Source organism: Monodelphis domestica, chromosome 2 (genome assembly GCF_027887165.1).
Source record: "Monodelphis domestica isolate mMonDom1 chromosome 2, mMonDom1.pri, whole genome shotgun sequence".
NCBI lineage: Eukaryota > Metazoa > Chordata > Mammalia > Didelphimorphia > Didelphidae > Monodelphis > Monodelphis domestica.
Genome location: NC_077228.1, coordinates 226306192 through 226327531, shown reverse-complemented (window position 1 = coordinate 226327531; position 21340 = coordinate 226306192). Strand labels below are relative to the sequence as shown.

The following is a 21340-nucleotide window of genomic DNA, read 5'->3' as shown; positions in this document are numbered from 1 at the left end:
CATTGCTGCTAGTAGACAAGTCCATTACATTCGATTGTACCACAGTATATCTGTTTCTGTGTACACTGTTCTCCTGGCTCTGCTCCTTTCACTCTGCATCAGTTCCTGGAGGTCGTTCCAGTTCACATGGAATTCCTGTAGTTCATTATTCCTTTTAGCACAATAGTATTTCATCAACAACAAATCTTAACACAATTTTTTCAGCCATTCCCCAATTTAAAGGCATCCCCTCACTTTCCAATTTTTTGCCACCACCAAGCGTGGCTATAAACGTTTTTGTGCAAATCTTTTTCCTTATAATCTCTTTGGGGTATAGACCCAGCGGTGCTATGGCTGGATCAAAGGGCAGACAGTCTTTTAAAGTTCTTTAGGCATAGTTCCAAATTGCCTTCCTGAATAGCTGTATCAATTCACAACTCCAACCTTAATTTCTTTTTCAAATGCCTAAAAATAGAGATAAAATTATGCCATATTGTCACTAAATGTTCCTTTCTCGAACTTAAACATCTCTAGTTCCTTACTTATTCTTCTTTGGCAATATCTTGATACCTTTCAAAATCTTGATATGTTGATTCTGGATGCTCACCCATTTATCAACTATCCTTTCTAATACATGGTCCTTAATATGATACCCAGTTGTGTTCTAGAAAGAGTATTTACTGGATAGTGTGTTTACTCAGGACAGAGTAAAGAGTGACTATTGCCTCATTAAGTCCTGAATACTATGCCTTTTCTAATGCCCTAAATAATCACACTGACTCATATAAACACAGTTTACTAAAACCCAGAGATGTTTTTCCAATAAACTTCAATCTAGTTATGACTTCCATTTACTACCTGTGAAAATGTCTTTGTGAATCAAAGTATAAGACTTTCAGTTTTTCACCTTCTTAAACTTAGTCCCACATTCTAGAAAGTCAACATCTTTTCAAGTTCTGATTCTAACAGCCAATATATTATCTATCCCTCCCAGCTTTTTATCGTCTGCAAATCTGATAAACCTGAACTGCAAATGTCAGTTTGTTATAGAAGACATGGTGCCAGTAAGACCTGAGTATAAATCCTATTTTTCAAATTCAGTAGATCTGTCACTTTGGACAAGTCACTTAACTTTTCAGAACACCAGTTTCTCTCTCTCTAAAATGAAAATGTGGGACTAAGTAACCTTTGGAGATACTTTCCAACTCCATGATCCTATGATCATTGATTTAAAATGTCCTCTGAACAGAGCATATTCTTTTAGTGTCCAGCCATTCAACCAGTTCCATATTTCACTATCAGCACTATCATCTTGATATGTCTGGAATGACTTCCCTGGTAGAATTTAAAGTTATGGCATCCAGTCATCCCCAAGACACCTTTAGGGAGTATGAAACATCAAAACTATTTTCAAAATAATAAAATATTATTTTCATTTTAAAATAACTTTATTTTCAAACTATATATCTCTGTGAATCTAGATTTCTTCATATACTTCAACTAAAACAATATACTACAACAGATTGAATGAAGAAATTTTGAGAAACCAGCTGTCTTCTATTAAGACAGACATTGAATTGGAAACTATATAAAATAATGCCACCCATCTGTCTTTCTTTCTTTCAGAAGATATGGTTATTTTCCCCCTAAACATGTTACTTATAATAATATTTAATAGGTTTAGTTAATTTTAGATTAATTCATTTTTAAATTATACACTTTAATTTCTAATATGGCAAATATTAAGAGATATAATGCACATAAATAAAAGCTCTCTTGTGTTTTCAATGGATAGAACACCATGCCTCAAGTCAGGAGGACCTAAGTTCAAACCTGGCTCAGACACTTCCTAGCTGTGTGACTCTGGGAAATTCACTTAACCCCAACTTAGTCCTTGCTGCTCTTCTGCCTTAGAATTGATACTAAGGCAGAAGGATCTAATTTGATGGATATCCATAAGTTTTCTCCTACTTTCTGTTACAATTTTTTAAATTAATTTGCAAGAGGCCAGGTAAATACATTTTTTGCTAGACTTTATTAGGTATACACTATCCCTGACCAAAATCACCAATCACCTTAATTATTTCTTCAAAAAACTTCTTCACTTCCTAAACTCTTTCTCTTCTCTGTCCCTTCTCTTGATTGGCAGCAGGGATGAAATGCACCACTATTGTTAAGATATTTAGCTTCTTTTCCAAGGCTTCAAAGTCCTTAGTAAGGTTTTTTTTTTTTTTTCAGATTCTTCCTTTTAGATTCATATCTTCATATGAATGATATGAAAGAAAATAGTTGCTATGTTCTACAAGTCTCGGAAAATTCTCCATCCCTTACATACACATTAATGGCAGGACAACAAAGTACCTTCCTTATTAAGTCCTGAAGGAAGAACACACCTAACACCAATATTTATCTCTTCTTGTTATTTTTTTTTAAGAACCCTTACCTTCCGTCTTGGAGTCAATACTGTGTGTTGGCTCCAAGGCAGAAGAGTGGTAAGGGCTAGGCAATGGGTGTCAAGTGACTTGCCCAGGGTCACACAGCTGGGAAGTGTCTGAGGCCAGATTTGAACCTAGGACCTCCCATCTCCAGGCCTAGCTCTCAATCCACTGAGCTACCCAGCTGCCCCCTCTTCTTGTTATTATTCTCTCTGGATGATCTATCATCTAAAGGTGCCAAGTGATCCACATCAGCAATTCATGGAATGCAAATAGTGATTTCCTTCTCAAAAATATAGATACTTCTTCCTTTTATGGAAATAATCGCATATTTTTTACTTTATTCCAAGTGTTCAATGGTCATTCTTCTCTGTGTAGCATTCTTCCACTATCTAACCTCTGCCCTTTTCTTCTTCAATATTCATATGTAGCAACTAAGTGGCACAGAGAAAAGAGTATTGGAATTTGATTTAGGAAGACTCAAGTTCAAAGCCTTTCTAGGACACTAGCTATCCATGTACTCCAAGGAAACATACTTAAACCTCTGTCTGCCTCAGTTTCCTCAACTGTAAAATGGAAAGAATAATTGCACCTACTTCCCAGATTTGCTGCGAGAACCCTTGAGATATTTGTAAAATGCTTTGAAAACTTTACAGCACTAGAAAATGCTAGCAATTATTCAGCTTTGGAGCCAAGCTTGTTCTTTATAATTTTGCAGTATTCATCTTCAATTCTGTTGTTTTTAGCATTTCCATATACATTGACAGTCATTGCATATACTGTTTTCTCAGTTCTATGTACTTTTAGCAGTTTTTATAAATGTTTCCACATTTCACTGTACTCATCTTATTCTTAATTTCTTACAGTAGAGCAATATTCTACTACATTCTTGTACCAATCTTTTTAATTCAAGGAATAGGCATCTACTTTGTTTCCAATCCTTTGCTAACACAAAGTTTTTACTATAAATGTGTTGATATATAAGAAGCCTTTATTTCTTGGTCAGTGATATCCTTGGCACACATGCCCAGCTGTGGAATCTCTAGATCAAACAATGTGGATGTCTTAAGCCACTTTATTTGCATCATTCCAAATTGCTTTCTGAAATGGTTGCCCTAATTCATAGCTCTAACAACAATGCGTTAGTGTGCCTTTCTTTTTTCCCTTCCTTCAACTTTAAACATTCCCCATGTTTTATTATCATTGATAATTTGTTTGGTATATGGTCAAACCTCAGGGTTATTATGAGTTTCATTCCTGTTATTATTCACAATTTGGAATTCTTCCATGTGACTATAAGTAATTTGCATTTATTCTTTTGAGAACTATTTATTGATGCCATTTGATTACTTATGTATTAAGAAAGAATTTGATCATATATTTCCTTTAATTGTCACTTGGCATCTTGGATATCAAACCTTTATCACAGATATTTAAAAGCAAAGATTTTTCTTCAATTGGTTTTATCCTAAATTAATTGATTTTAATTGTGCAAAACTGTTTCAATTTCACATAATTGAATTATCTATTTGTCTTTTTAACTGATTTTTCCAATTGTTTAGTTTAAAAATTAATCTCCTATAGTTTTGAAGACTGTATGATCTGTTTCTCATCTATTTTTAATGGTATAATCTATAGTATTCAAATCATATATCAATTTTGAATTTGTTGTAGAATGTGGTGTAAAATACTGGTCTACTCTCATTTCTGCTAAATTACTTTCCAATTTTCCCAGTAATTCTTATCAGATAGAATTAATTTCAAGGTGGTAAAAAAAAACAGAATTCTTGCCAAAATGTCCAGTCATAACATTAAACTATACAATTTTAAAAGAATAATGTTTTAATATATATTACCAGATCAAATACTCGTAATTTCAAATGTAAGAGGAATAAAAAGTCTTCAAAATATAAACACCTAGTAAAAGAAATGAAAATGATATGGGAATAAGATGTAGAAGAATAGAGGACCATGACTTCCAGGTAAACATGGTGGCAGTGTAGACTGAGGATTCTTCCTCTCCTCACCACCTACCAATGTAGACTACTTCAAAAGGCCAAAAAACCCAAATTCATATGAATGAAAGGACTCTACAGTAGGGCATAGCATTGAAGGTATGTAGGATTTGGGTGTTTCTATGAGGGTATGAAATAGCTTCTACCAAAATGCGAGCTGATCAACCCTCACCAACCCCACCTACAGATCTAGAGTCAGAGCCAGTGCCCTACACTGAGTGAGCAAGGGGCACCTCTAGAGTGAGTGAGGGGCACCTCTAGGTCCCTAGCAGCTGACTAAGACCACCAAAGAATTGCCCCTTTGAGCAGTTAGACATAAAACCCCAGCAGATTGAAGAGCTCAGACCTTGGGCTCCCATGTGGAGATAGTGCAAAGAAGGGCAGTAAATAGTAGAAACTACAGAGACTTGAGAGGTGGCCTCAAGCAAAAACCATGCTCCTTAGCTCCATACACAGAGAGCCTGCCCTCCTCACTCAGACTTCTGAATGGAAAAGGAAGTAAAAACCACCATAGTTATGGCAAAGAAAGGCCAGGAAAAACAACTTCCCAACACCAAGAAAAACAAGAAGGCAATGACCCTGGAAAATTTTTATGGAGGAAAAATCCAGACTACAGAGGAAATAGCAGAAAAGGGCATACAAGTAAATGCAAAATTATTTCCAGAAAAATGGAAATTGGCCACAATCTCTAAAAGAACTTAAATCAGAGCTTATCAAAAAGATAGCAGGATAGTGGCAAAAAAAGTTGGAAATGGTTCAAAAAGAAAATGACAGTTTAAAGGAAATGAACACCCAATTACAGACCTAAATTAAACAGCTAGAAGCCATGAAAAGCAGGATAGACCAAACCGAATAGGAAAATCAAAAGATTATACCAGAAAGCCAATATTTAAAGACCAGAATTGGGCAATTGGAAGCCAATGATCTTGCAAAACAGCAATAATTAATTTAGCAAAGTCAAAAGACTGACAAAATAGAAGAAAACATAAAATATCTCACTAAAAAGAAGATAGATCAGAAAACCAGTCCCAAACAGACAATTTGAGAATCATTGATTTACCTGAAAACCCAAAAATAAACAGAAATCTTGACATCATAATACAAGAAATTATCCAAGAAAACTGTCATCATGCTCTTCAACAAGGGGACAAACTATGCATTCAAAGAGCTCATAGTTGTACACTAAATCCTCAAAAGACAACCCCCCAAAATGTAATTGCCAAATTCAAGAGCTTCCAAGCTAAGGAGAAAATTTTACAAGAACTCAAAAGAGACAATTCAGATATCAAGGAACACCAATTAGGATTATGCAATATCTGGCAGCTTCCACACTAAAGTACCACAAGGTTTTCTGACTATCATATTCCAAGCCTTGAGTTAATATATTAACAAATCTGAGAGGGCAGAGGTCAACGAATTGGACATAGAAATTAAAAAAAACTTTAAAGTGAACAAATTAAAAATCCCTACATGAAAACTATAGAGATCCTAAAAATCAAAGGAGAAATTAATAAAAATCAAAAGTGAAAGAACTATTGAATTAACAAATAAGACCAGAAGCTGATATTTTGAAAAAAAAACAAATAAAATAGACAAAGTACTGGTCAATCTAATAAAAAAAAAGGAAAGAAGAAAACCAAATTAACAGTATCCAAGATGAAAAGCAAGAACTCACCTCTAATGAAGAGGATATGAAGGCAATCATTAAAAACTACTTTGCCCAATTATATGGCAACAAATATGGCAATGTAGGTGATATGGATGAATATTTCCAAAAATATAAATTGCTTAGATTAACAGAAGAATAAATAGAATACTTAAATATTCCTGTATCAGTAAAAGAAACTGAACAAGCCATCAAAGAACTCCCTAAGAAAAAATTCCCAGGGCCTGATGGATTCACCAGTGAATTCTATCAAACATTCAAAGAACAGCTAACCCCAATACTATACAAACTATTTGACATAATAAGCAAGGAAGGAGTTCTACAAAATTCCTTTCATGACACAAATATGGTACTGATTACAAAGTCAGGCAGACCAAAAACTGAGAACAAAAACTATAGACCAATCTCCTTAATGAACATAGATACAAAAATCTTAAGTAGAATACTAGCAAAAAGACACTAGCAAATGATCATGAGGGTTATTCATTATGATCAGGTAGGATTTATACCAGGAATGCAAGGATGATTCAATATTAGGAAAACCATCCACATAATTGGCTGTATAAACAAGCAAACCTACAAAAATCACATGATTATCTTAATAGATGCAGAAAAAGCCTTTGACAAAATGCAACACTCATTCCTATTGAAAACACTAGAAAGTTTAGAAATAGAAGGGCCTTTCCTAAGAATAATAAACAATATATATATAAACAATGAGCAAACATCATCTGCAGAATTAGAAGCATTCCCAATAAGATCAGTAGTGAAACAAGGATGGCCATTACCACCTTTACTATTTAACATTGTAGTAGAAACACTAGCAGTAGCAATTAGAGAAGAAAAAGAAATTGAACATATTAAAATAAGCAATGAGGAGACCAAGCTATCACTCTTTTGCAGATGATATGATGGACTACTTAAAAAATCCTAGAGAATCAACTAAAAAGCTAGTGGAAATAATCAACAACTTTAGCAAAGTCGCAGGATACAAAATAAATAAGTCATCAGCATTTCTATATATTTCCAACACATCTCAGCAGCAAAAATTAGAAAGAGAAAATTCCATTTAAAATCACCCTAGACAATATAAAATATTTAGGAATCTATCTGACAAGACAAACACAGGAACTATATGAACACAATTACAAAACACTCTCCACACAATTAAACTAGATCTAAACAATTGGAAAAACATTGATTGCTCATGGGTAGGACAAGCTAACATAATAAAAATGACAATCTTACCCAAATTAATTTACTTATTTAGTGCCATACCCATTGAACTACCAAAAAACTTTTTTACTGAATTAGAAAAAAACATAACAAAGTTCATTTGGAAGAACAAAAGATCAAGGATATCCAGGGAAATCATGGGGAAAAAATGAAAAGGAAGGAGGACTTGCAGTCCCAGATCTCAAAATATACTTTAAAGCAGTGGTCATCAAAACAATTTGGTACTGGCTAAGAGACAGAAAGGAGGATCAATGGAATAGACTTGGGGTAAATGACCTCAGCAAGACAGTCTATGATAAGCCCAGATTCCAGTTTTGGGGACCAAAATCCACTATTTGATAAAAAAAACTGCTGGGAATATTGGAAGACAGTATGGGAGAGATTAGGTTTGGATCAACATCTCACACCCTACACCAAGATAAACTCAGAATGGGTGAATGACCTGAATATAAAGAAGGAAACTATAAGCAAATTAGGTGAACACAGAATAGTATACTTGTCAGATCTCTGGAAAAGGAAAGACTTTAAAACCAAGCAAGAGCTAGAAAAAAAATCACAAAATGTATAATCAATAATTTTGATTACATCAAATTAAAAAGGTTTTGTACAAACAAAACTAATGCATCCAAAATAGAAGGGAAGCAACAAACTGGGAAATAATCTACATTATAAGAATCTTTGACAAAGGTCTAATTACTCAAATTTATAAAGAGTTAAATCAATTGTACAAAAAATCAAGCCATTCCCCAATTGACAAATGGGCAAGAGACATGAATAGGTAATATTCAGATAAAGAAATCAAAACTATTAATAAGCACATGAAAAAGTGTTCTAAATCATTTATAATCAGAGAAATGCAAATCAAAACAACTCTGAGGTACCACCTCACACCCAGCAGATTGACTGCCATGACAGCAAAGGAAAGTAATGAATGTTGGAGGGGATGTGGCAAAATTGGGACATTAATGCATTGCTGGTGGAGTTGTGAATTGATCCAATCATTCTGGAGGGCAATTTGGAACTATGCCCAAAGTGTGCTAAACGTTTGTCTGCCCTTTGATCCAGCCATAACACTGATAAGGGAAAAGACTTGTACAAGAATATTCATAGTTTCACTCTTTGTGGAGGCAAAAAATTGGAAAATGGGAGGATGCTTTTCAATTGGGGAATGGCTGAAGAAGTTGTGGTATATGTGATGGAATATTATTGTATTCAAAGGAATAATGAACTGTAGAAATTTCATGGGAACTGGAATGACCTTCAGGAATTGATGCAGAGTAAAAAGAGCAGAACCAGGAGAACATTGTACACAAAGACAGAAACACTATGGCACAATAGAATGTAATGGACTTCTCTAGTAGTAGCAATGCAATGATACAGAATAATTTGGAGGGATTTATGAGAAAGAACACTATCCACATCCAAAGGAAGAATTGTGGAAGCAGAAACACAGAAGAAAAACAACTGCTTGATCACATGGGTTGATGATTGGGGATATAGACCTTCAATTATCACCCTAGTGCAAACATCAAAAATATGGAAATAGGTTTTGATCAAGGACACATGTAAAACTCAATGGAATTGCGCGTCAGCTAAGGGAGGGTGTGGGGGGATGGGAAGAACATGAATCTTGTAACCAAGGAAAAATATTCTAAATTGACTAATTAAGAAAGATGTAGTAGAGTATGTCCTAATTAGTCTATCTGCTATAGGAATTGGTTCAAAGATGTTTTCAGGAATAATTTTTATAGAAGAGGAGTATGCATTCCAATACCTTTTTATTCAATTACATTTAAAATTTTATTTTGGGGGTAGCTGGTTGGCTCAGTGGATTCAGACCAGGCCTAGAGATTGGAGATCCTAGATTCAAATCTGAACTCGGACACTTCCTAGCTATATGACCCTGGACAAGTTACTTGACCCCAATTGCCTAGCTCTTATACACAGTATTGATTCTAAGATGGAAGATAACGGTTTGTGTTTTTTTTTTTTTAAGTTATTTTATCTAACTGTACTAGGCTTGATAGGACATTAAATACCAAAAACTGGTAGATGACCAATTTTTCCCTGGATCAAGGGAAAAAAAAACTGAGAATCATGAGAGAATAAAAATTAATAGCTTGTATTTATATGGAATTTTAAGATTACAAAGCACTTAAAAAAACTCATTTGATCTTAACAAGAAGTTTCCAAGAAAGAGTATAAGTATCCTCCTCCATCTCATAAATGAAGATGAAGAAACCGACTTAGATAAGTTAAGTAGCTTACCCAAGATTGTACAGTAACAAATACTGAACTGGAACTCTGGTCTTTGTCTACCTTTTCTTTTTTTTTTTTTGTTATATCATTTCCCCTGCCTAGCCTCTAATTCAAAATCTTTACATTACAGGACATACTACTTATTCTCTTTTCAAAAGTCCCAAGAAAAAAATAAGACCCCAAAATGCTCAAAATCAGCACTGTATCTTAACCTGAAATAAATATTTTACTCAGTTTCCCTCCATTATTTTCAAAATTCTTAAGAGGTTTAATTGTAACTTTTATGTGAACATCCAAACTGATTCCATTGTACCATTATAGACAGAACTACTTCTTCTACTTAAAAATTATCTGGGCGTACTAGCATGAATTCAAGATTTAATGGAAAAATCTGTTTTAAGTAAATATGTAAGCAATATCCATAGTCAAAGCTAGGCAGTACAGTGAATAAAGCTACTGCATTCCATACTTATCATAGAATCAGGAATATCTGAGTTCAAATAGGGCCTTAGATAATCTATTCAGTTTTGATCATGGGCAAGCCTCTGTTTGGCTCAGTTTTCTCAAATGAAAAATAAAAGTACTTAACTTCACTTGATTGTTGTGAAGATCAAATAAGATAATATTTGCAAAGCCCTTAGCATTGTATGTTTTTTTTTTTGCAATTTAACATTCATTTTATTAATAATAATTTCACCGTATGCTACATAAATGCATATTTTATATAGAAGAAAATAGGTTTCAAGGAAATAATAGTCCGAAACAACATGGCAGCAATCACAGGAAAGAAATCTCTGGCAAAAAGATTTCATTGCTTTCTAAAATGGTTGTCTGCAACAGCCATGAGGTGGAGAGATTATCCAGGATAAGGATGATAGGAAATTTACAACACTTGCATCATATCTCAAAAACAAGTATTTTTTCTCTTTATTAAGTAGACAATTGCCTACACCGTGCTCTCTTTCTGAGGAGAGATATCTGAGCTTGGGGCACTCATATTTTTAATATCTAATTCATTTCTTGTGAGTTCTAAGGGAAAATCTGCATGGAGGATAAAAACACGTTTCCCCTTAACTTACTCTGTTCAACTCTACCCTACTAGAACCATAATCCTGACACTAACAAAGGAAACAAAAAATTCCAGCCAACAAAAAGAACATGTGTTGGTTATGGGTGGTTAGCTCTTTTCCAGGCAAGACTAGTTCCTAAAAAAAGAAAAAAGAAAAAAACTTGGACGAGTTACTTTCTTTACCTTTCTGTGCCTGAGTATTCCCATGTGTAAAATGGTAGTGGTAGATCATTTTTTGTACAACTTCTCTAAAATTTAATGTCTTTGATTGAAAGTCGTTAGACAAAGATAAGGGAAAACGTGCTTGTGAAATTTCTGGGGAACTCAATGAAAGACACAATTTTGGAGAAGCTCACCCCAAAGACTTGGCTATTCTGAAGGTCAAAGTCTCTCAGGCTAAAACGTGGGAGATCATTTCCACTGTAAAGTTTCCACTGTAAGTCCAAAGGGAATCAGAGAAACATGCTGAAATTATATCTCTTTTGGTCTTTTGAGTTATAAAATAACCCCAGATAATAGGTAAGAATAGAGTGTGTTTTTACAGATGTTTAGCCCTATAATGCAGACAATGAGTCAATGACATGGTGCTTTCATTGAGTATAATATTAACAACCTACTGCAACATTTAAAGCTGTTTTATTGCAACTATATCCCTTCAATTCACAATACTAGAGGATCCACATAAACTACATTGTCTAATTTATAACTTATAATATTATATAACATTATATATATAATATATATAACAATATATATAACATTATTATATAACATAATTTTAACATATTCTTATTATATACAATTCAAAGTCTTAACAGCAATGATTTTAAAGCACTAACATTGTATAGTCAGACCATATATGATTATTTTTCCCCGAACTGTCAAATATCAAGTGAGATGGCACTCATGTATATTTCCTGTCTAATAATGCAGATATTTCCAGTGAGAAAAAGACTACAGGAACTGCCAAAAATCCAAGGGGTCATTATAAAGCTGGTTTGGCCTTCATTTTGGCATGGAGTGTTAAATTTCACCAAAGAACTGGGAGAAAAAATTGATATATAATCAGTCATCCAAAACACAAAACAGAATCAACATGATTAAGAATGGACTTTATGGGAATTATTGCTACACCATGACAGGGGAAAATATCAAATTACAAAACTCATTAAAAAAGTATACATCAAAGAAAAAAGGGAAAGTTATATAAATTAGGAAATAATACAAGACTATAGATTTGTCTTGCAAATGGAAGGCATTCCATAAATATTTGTTTAATGAATTAAAGATTAAATCACTATGTGGTGTTAACTGCCTAGTGTGTTTAGGGTTTACCTTTTAGACTTTGCTTGTTTTATTTATTCTTCTATATAATTTCTTGAAGTTAAAAAGAAGCATGTTCTCATTTTTTCCACACATTGTTGGCTTTGGGAGAGAATTAATGAAAACAAATGTGCCTGTCTATTTGGTCCAATACAATTGATATCTATATGTATATTAAATTACCTTACATACACTTAACTTAATTCTGCTTAGTCATCAGAGCTAATAATCATCAACTTTTTGTGTCTTTCAGAAAAATGGATAATAGCATCATTTGCACAGAGCAACCTTTTGAAAAACCTAAGACAATCTTAAGTTAATTAAATAATACACACATGGCTCTCATTCTATTTCCCTGACTCCTTAAATATAGTTTTCTTAACTAGTAAAGTAAAAGCAACTAAAAGGATCGGAAGCAGCAAAAATGCCCAAACTACAGAAAACACAAGAAACAAAAAAACAGATACAGTCTAAATATAAGGCAACTGTACCATTACAAATTCTGGAATGTTTGCTCACTAAAAATGTACACTTCATTTTCTCCCTGGGTCTTTCTTTACCTACAATTGCCTTCTCCCTTTGAATAAATATAGGTTTGGAGGATAAAACATTTTGGTTTTTCAAGTAAAGGAAAGCAAGTTTTATCAAATGGTCCATGAAAAAAGATTATATTATCCATGAGCATAAGACTAACTCTCCTAACAGTTTTATCACAAAAACTAAACTGGAATTGAAGAGTGCATACATTTTTTATATATGTTAAAGGTTGTTGGCAAAAAAAAAATTTCAGTGGAAAGCTACACAAAATAGATTAAATCAACTATCTGTTTACTGACTCTATAGATAGATTTTGCTGCATATGTGCTCAGGCAGACAGACCCCTGTATTAATTTCTATAATCATTTTCTCCTGTTATTAATTCTTCCCATTAGCTTCATCCTCCCACCTATCTCAAAACTCTACAAAATTATCAATAAATCAACACTCATATTAATAACCTTCAATTTGATCTTAATTCTTTCTCCTTACTTTTAATGGCTACAAATGCCTTCAGCCTATTCCACCCTTACAATAATATTTTGTAGCAGGCCAGCCAAATAAAAAATCAAAAGCACTACATATAATCTAGTATTTTGTATTCATTTTCCATAACAAGGTGAGAGAAGAGGAGATGGTTCAGATACACATTATAAAACTGTACTCAGTGGAGGTCTGATCTTTGAATCTGTTTTCACCATGTTAAATAAAAATTAAGAATGCAAAAGCTGTGTCTGTCATCTTCTAAATGTATGGATAGTACCAACTTCCAAAAACAAACAAAAACAAACAAAAAACCCCATCACTTCAGCCTCTTAACTCCTTTTACAACTCTCCATGGTTGAGAACTATGTCAGAGAAGTATAGGGTTTCGGTTTATGGTGTACAGTAGTTGCCCTGATTTGGCAGCTCTCTACAAAAAATTTTACCAATTCCAACCTCTGATTCAATGAATTCATTCACAACAGAGAAAATAAGTACCACTGCATAACTACAGGGCCTACTACAAAGGTAGATGGAGTGTCACCACTGCCTTGGGGACTATTCATTGGAATGGGCAATGCAAAAAATCTATATTGCTTTATCAGGCATAGCTTGCCAATGCCAACACCCAGACTGTTCCATGGTTAATTCTTAAGTTGAGTTAGCAACTGGATTAATTGTTATTTTTTTTCCCTGCCAGAAATAGTCACCTATTTGAGGGTCATTATGTGAGCAGCATGCTTCTAATATGGATGACAAAGCTATATCTCTTATGCTCTGCATTTAACGCTGCAGTGATAATGTTCTTCAAAATGAATGAGCTCATATAAGTCCTTCTTATACAACTATGTTCCATAAAAGAGCTCTTGAAATGATCAAGTAACCTTTTAATTTTGTATTTCCATTGGATAGCATGCTTTCAATCCTGCCTGTAAAATTTATACTAATTAGAATTAAGATGTCATTTAAAAAGTAGTATTGTAACTGTCTTTAAAAATCTTTACAGTAAAACAAGAATACCTTGCAAAATATATTATTGTTGCATACAGAAAATAAATAAAGGTTTTGGAAGCAACAAATACAAAGATCTAGAGAAACTTGGAAGACCCAGAACAAAGATCCCAAGGCCACGCCAGTGGCTGCTCCAGCCAGCATGCCCAGAGCCAGGTCTCCATCGTTGTCCCGGTAACACTCCCTAATGATGACATGATTGGCAGGCTGCTGTCCATAAGGTCCTGGATATGGATACTGATATGGTACTGCATAAGCCTGTCCATTAGCAGCATAGATGACTTGAGTTCCTGGAGGGTATGTGCCATTATAGTGACTGTAGCCAAATACCTCAGGGGATGGTGTGGCATATGCTGTGTAAGGAGGAGGAGATGAAGCAACTGCAGTCTCATCCTTCATGACTTCTGAGGCAACATAGCCTGTATTTGTCCTGGCATCCTAGAGAACAAATTGCCAGGCCAAGCAATCATCAGCACTTTCTGCACAAAGATTGATAGTTTTTCCATCTCAGCAAACAATTTGCATTATTCTGTCTTTTGGTTTGCCCTCAGGAGGATGAAAATCTCATTTGAATCTTATTCATTTGAATCTTATCTTCTATATCCTGCCTTGTCTGGCCATAGTAATAGACAAGGTGCCCATCTGACCACAGATCAAACCAGTTTTTTTCCCACCGTTTCAAAATTGTGCTTTGTCGAAGCAGCCAACCACTCTCCACAAATGCCATCCTTTCACCTTCGAGGGGGCTCAGGAAGCCACAAAACTCTGAACCGGGAGCCTGGTCAGGTAGACTGAAGGACAGACAAACCTACTCCAACACTTCCTTATGGGACACTGTGTATTTTTTTTTAAAAACCTTACCTTCTGTCTAGGAATCAGGACTGCCTATTGGTTCCAAGGCAGAAGAGTGGTAAGAGCTAGGCAATGGGGATTAAATGACTTGCCCAGGGTCACACAGCTAGGAAGTGTCTGAGGTCAGAGTTGAACCCAGGACCTCCTGTCTCTAGGCCTGACTCTCAATCCACTGAGCCACCCAGCTGCCTCCAATAAATACTGTTTAAATACTTGCTTATTAGGATCACTATCATTATTTATGGAGTAGTATATATAATTTCTACAAAATGTTTATAAATCAAGCATTTTTTATGTTCACAGTGTCCATTGCAACCTTTTTTTCATTTGTGGCTAACTTCTTCTCTATCTGTCTGTCTACTTCACAATATGTTTCTCTTTCTCATTGTCCATTCTAGACTAAAGGCTCTAGACAAAGATCATGTGGTCCAGTCTCCAATTATAGATATGAGATATGGCTTGCTATGATTCACATGGCAAGGTCACTATATAGTATAGATTGAAACCCACTCTCCTAAGATGAACACTAGACCCTATACTCATCTCTCTACACAAAAATTCTTTGTAACACAATGTTTAAAATACAAAATGTTATAAAAATACAAAAAATATTACAAATATAAAGAAATTTTTAATAATCCATACTTTTCATAAGGTCATATGCCTGGAAAGGACACAGAGGAATAAATCTATAATGATATACTTTTACACATTAATGAGGAAGTCTTGTTTTGTTTTGTTTTTCTAGAGGGAGGGATGCTGGATTTGTCTGACAACCAACAAATCAGACATCTAAGTAGTAGTCACCTATCTATGAAATCAATTCTTCTTAGGACCTAGAATTAAAATGAAATTCACAAGATGTCAGAGCTGTTAACAAAAATACCAAATTATATTTATTATAAATATATTTTTTTGAAGTATATGAAGTGTGGTTTAAGAAATCTTTCAGTAACAACCTTCAATGGACCAATAGTGGCAATAGTGCAAAAGACTATTTTGAAAATTCTAAAAACTTTCCGATTAAACCACAAGGAAAAAACTCACCATTTTAATATTTTCCTATATTTACTTCAACTATCTTGAACAAAAGATGTTGGCAATACATAAGGACAGAAGTAGGAAATATTTCTATTGTAAATTCATCACATTTTCTGGGAAATATCACTATTTGGAAAAGTTTATCTGGTAGTATTATGGATAACAAATATAACATATGATACACTTATTTTAAATTAAAAATCACAGGTGATTATTAAATGGTAAATTGAATTTCAGGAAATCCTACTTACACATCAGTTTTATACTCAGTCCTTTAACTTTTAGGACAAATAACGAACTGATAAATTTAAAAATACATATTAGCAAGACTAAATGAGGTTCTTATAAATGTGGAAATATTTTTAAAACTGTCAGTTGAAGATCAATGAGAGTAAAATGGAAATTCTATTCACACCCTCAATACACTTTGAAAACACAGAAAAATGCAAAAAATAACAGCATAAATGAAAAAATGAAGTTTCTGCTTAATCATGTTTTCTCCAAAGAAGGAAAAAGTGTGATATCTCAGGGACATATTACTCTTCTCATGTAGTTTTTCTTCTGGTGAAATGGAATCAATGGTCTAAGAGGAAAGAGCTTAAAGTGATTTAGGTAAGTGTGCAGGCATATAAGTAAGGAGAGAGAGAGAGAGAATATACTCAGTTCTGTGTAAAGCAGTATGTCATAGGGGAACAGCTGATTTTATATCAAGGTAATAATGTGACAGAAAGATGTTAAAATAATAATGCTTTACATAAAGAGAATTATTTGTTTGTTTTCCATATTAAAAATGAACACTTTAATGGTAAAGATGGAATTATCTTGGATGAATGACTTGGATTGCAATTAGAATGGGTCAAAAACAGTTTTTTAGTCTATCAAGCAGTTTTGGAGCCTTCCTGAAGAGCAAAAGGACTGAAAGGATTTAGCAATAAAAAGAATGTTCCATCCCAGCTTTAGCAGTGGTTAAAGGGAATTTGCTCAATAAAGAGAGCTGCTATTTTTGTCCAAAACATTTTATAAAATCTCTAACTTGGAGAGCTGGTTTTTTAGCTAAAAAAGTTATTTATTTCATCAAACCTGAAACCCCAATTTTGAAGACACATTGAGTTTTATAAATGGATTCCAATTGAAAAAACATGATGTTGATCTTAATATCATAAATATAGAAAGCAAAAGACTAGGATGGAAATTAGGTTCAATAACCTATAAGTATGGAGTTGAGGAATTCTCAAGGATGAGAAAAATTCTCAGCAACTAGAAAAAATGTAAGTAAGAAAAAAACAGTATATAGAGGAAGAGAAAGAGACCTTTTAGAAGTGATATGTTTCAAAGTATTGCAAAAACACTACAAAATCCATCATATAAACGTAGTTCTAAAAAGTGGAGAACTGTTTGATTTTGTTATTTATGTCATTGGAACATATATCAAAGTTACTTTGATTATCAAGTGGGACAGAGAGCATCTATTGTGTAAAGAAAAGTATACCTGTAGCAACAGTCAGCAAAACAACCCAGACAAGAGGTGAACACAAGCAATTATACAAATGGGAGGAAAATAATAAAAAGGGAGCCATCAAAATTGATTAAGCTCCACCAAAATGTTCATATCTGCTTGTACTGCTTCTAACAAAAAGGATTTCAAATTTTAAATCTAGGACATATCCCTTTTACCAAAGAGTTTGATTAGTTTAATACAATAATTCCTCCCAGAGATAATAGCTATCCAGCTGTTTAATATATCCCTTGAAAGTGTGTTATAAAAATAAAATCTACTACACAGTGACCAGTTACTTTTCTGCTGGTGTATAATATTCATTGATGTTCTAAAATATCTGTCAGATTAATAAAGCAGATTATCAAAATGCATCCTATAAAATACCTTTTCCTCTGAGATTAAATTTAACAATATGAAAATATCCTAAATCTAATGGTGGGATGTAGAAGTGGTTTGAGAATACCCTCCCTCTACAAACCATAATACAATGAGGACATTAGGTCCTAAGGGTCCTTCTCACTGAAATTCTCTTAATGCAATAATTTTTATTTTACTGAGTATTGTCTACAAAACTTTCTATTTGACTGATTGTAGGACAAGAGAAGGAATTTCCTATTTAGTGAAGTAGGTTATTCATAGCAATTTTATCAATCTCACAATAGTCAAATCTTATTTAGTTGAGATTGACAAAATGTCACTATTGCTGATACTAACATCTTGTTAAAATAAAAGAAAATGCTCATTTTCAAAATTTAATACCTCTACTATAAATACACAGCTGAATTCATTTGTCAAAAAAATCAAATAACTATTAAGAACTTCATTATGGAACTTTTAGTGAAAGATTTCACTAATGAAGAAACAGAAAGGCTCAGACAGGTTAAATAATTTGACCACAGATATACACAAGGGAGTATCAGAATTTAAACTCAATTTTTCCTTATTCCTGAGGGCAGCTAAGTAGTTCGGTGGGGTCACCAGACCTGGAGTCAGTAAGACCTGGGTTCAAATTAACTGTTTGCCTAAGTTTCCTCATCTGTAAAATGAGTTGGAGAAGGAAATGACAAAAGACTCTAGCATCTTTACCAGGAAAACCCCAAGCAGGGTCACAAAGAGTTGGATATGACTGAAATAACCGAACAATTTCCTGACTTTAAATACAGGACTCTAACCCAATCAATACCTTAAGCATCACTTCAAGTCAGGCCCTTGTTGTGCTAATTATACCAGGGATAGCTCCAAAGAGACAAATAACTATACCCTAAGAAAGAAAAGAAAAAGACTACCTTGATGAAGAATCTTCCTGACTCTGGGCCCAATACTCTATCCATTGTGTCAGATATCTTCCTCTATCTTCAACTGGTAGAATTAGAAAAAAAAGGGAAAAGAAGCTTCCTATATCTCTGTGTGTGTTTACTATACATAAGGTCATAGGAGTCAGAGCTCAAAGGGATTATCTACTGTTAAATTCTGCCATTTTATAGACTCAAAAACCAAGGTCCTGGGCAGTGATGTGAATTACACAACATCACAAAGCTTATTAGTATTACAACTAAGATTCACACTCGGGTTCTCTGATTCTAAATCTAATACTCCTTCTTTATATAACAATATTAATTAGATATTGCTTAACACCAAATGTCTATGATTAAATTCCTATATCACAAACATCAGCAAAAACCTTTAAAGTCTATGTGATTGTTTAAAATAAAAAAGAAAGGAAAAGCCAGGCCTGGAGTCAGGAATACCTGGGTTCAAATCTGGCTTCAGATATTTCCTAACTGTGTGAACTTGTACAAGTCATTTAATCCCAATTGCCTAGCTTTTACCATTCTTCTACTTTAGAATTGGTACTTACTTTGATTCCAAGACAGAAGGTAAGGATTTTTTAAAAGGGCAAAGAAAAATGAGGATCAAAAATCAGGGGAAATTAGAAAAACTAATCACAACTATCCGTTCTTGGTCCATAAAATCTAATGGCTCTATCTACTACAATTTCAAATACTTTGATCTTATAGTAGAGTTTGTTCATGCTTATCTTTTATTTTACTTACCAGCCTCTTCAACCTCACTACCAATGAAACACAATGCATCCGAGTTCTTGTCTTCTCCTAGGGAACTCAATACAATTCAAGAATAACTACAGACTATTGCACTTTATATACTTAACAAACTAGGATTCTTTTTTTTTAATTAAGTTTATTTATTTAATTAATTCAGAATGTTTTTCCATGGTTCATGTTATTTCCCTCACCTCCTCCCACCCCCCTTCAATAGCCAACAAGCAATTCCACTGGGTTTTGTTTTGTTTTTTAAACCTTACCTTTCATCTTAGAATCAATACTGGGTATTGGTTCTAAGGCAGAAGAATGGTAAGTGCTAGGCAATGGGGGTTAAGTGATGTGCCCAGGGCCACATAGCTAGGAAGTGTCTGGAGTCAGATTTGAATCCAGTACCTCCCAGCTCTGGACATGAATCTCAATCCACTGAGCCACCCAGCTGCTCCATCCACTGGGTTTTATATGTGTCATTGATCAAGAACTATTTCTTTATTATTAGTATTTGCATTAGGGTGATCATTTAGAGTCTATATCCCCAATCGTATACCCATGGAACTATGTAATCAAGCAGTTGTTTTTCTTCTATGTTTCTATTTCCACAGTTCTTTTTCTTAATGTAGATAGCATTCTTTCTCATAAGTTCAGAACTGTCCTGGATCATTGCATTGCTGCTAATAGAGAAGTCCATTATATTTGATTGTGCCACAGTGTATCTGTTTCTGTGTATAATGTTCTCCTGGTTCTGCTCCTCTCACTCTGCATCATTTCCTGGAAGTTGTTCCAGTTTACATGGAATTCTTTCAGTTCATTACTCCTTTTAGCACAATAGTATTCCATAACCAACAGATACCACAATTTTTTCAGTCATTCCACAATCAATGGACACCCTTTCATTTTCCAATTTTTTGCCACTGCAAAGAGCACAGCTATAAATATTTTTGTATAAGTCTTTTTCATTATTATCTCTTCATGGTATAAACTCAGCAGTGCTATGACTAGATCAAAGGGCAGGCAGTCTTTAAAAGTCCTTACGGGCATAGTTCCAAATTGCCATCCAGAATTGTTAGATCAATTCACAACTCCACCAGCAATGCATTAGTGTCCCAATGTTGCCACATTCCCTCCAACATTTATGACTTTCCTTTTCTATCATATTAGCCAATCTGTTAGGTGTGAGGTGATATATCAGAGTTGTTTTGATTTGCATTTCTCTAATTATAAGAGATCTATAACACTTTTTCACATACTTATTGATAGTTTTGCTTTCTTTTTCTGAAAATTACCTATTCATGTCCCTTGCCCATTTATCAATTGGGGAATGGCTTGCAGCCAATCTGTTAGGTGTGAGGTGATATATCAGAGTTGTTTTGATTTGCATTTCTCTAATTATAAGAGATCTATAACACTTTTTCACATACTTATTGATAGTTTTGCTTTCTTTTTCTGAAAATTACCTATTCATGTCCCTTGCCCATTTATCAATTGGGGAATGGCTTGCTTTTTTTGTACAATTGATTTAGCTCATTATAAATTTGAGTAATTAGACCTTTGTCAGAGGTTTGTGTTATGAAGATTTTTTCCCAATTTGTTGCTTCCCTTCTAATTTTGGTTGCATTGGTTTTGTTGTACAAAACCTTTTTAATTTAACATAATCAAAATTATTCATTTTATATTTTGTAATATTCTCTATCTCTTGCATGGTGTTAAAATCTTTCCTTTTTCGTAGATCTGACAGGCATACTATTCTGTGTTTACCTAATATACTTATAGTTTCCTTATTTATATTCAAGTCATTTACTCATTCTGAATTAATCTTGGTATAGAGTGTGAGATGTTGATCTAAACCTAATCTCTTCCATACTGTTTTCCAATTTCC

At 33.9% G+C, this 21340-nt stretch overlaps 1 protein-coding gene and 1 pseudogene across 2 annotated transcripts in view; both read right to left on the bottom strand.

Annotated features, from left to right (window-relative positions):
* PRKCA (protein kinase C alpha) overlaps positions 1 to 21340 on the bottom strand; it is a 590805-nt gene that overhangs the window by 486509 nt on the left and 82956 nt on the right. The window lies entirely within an intron of this gene.
* Positions 3584 to 14740, bottom strand: LOC103094410 (pleckstrin homology domain-containing family B member 2-like; annotated as a pseudogene).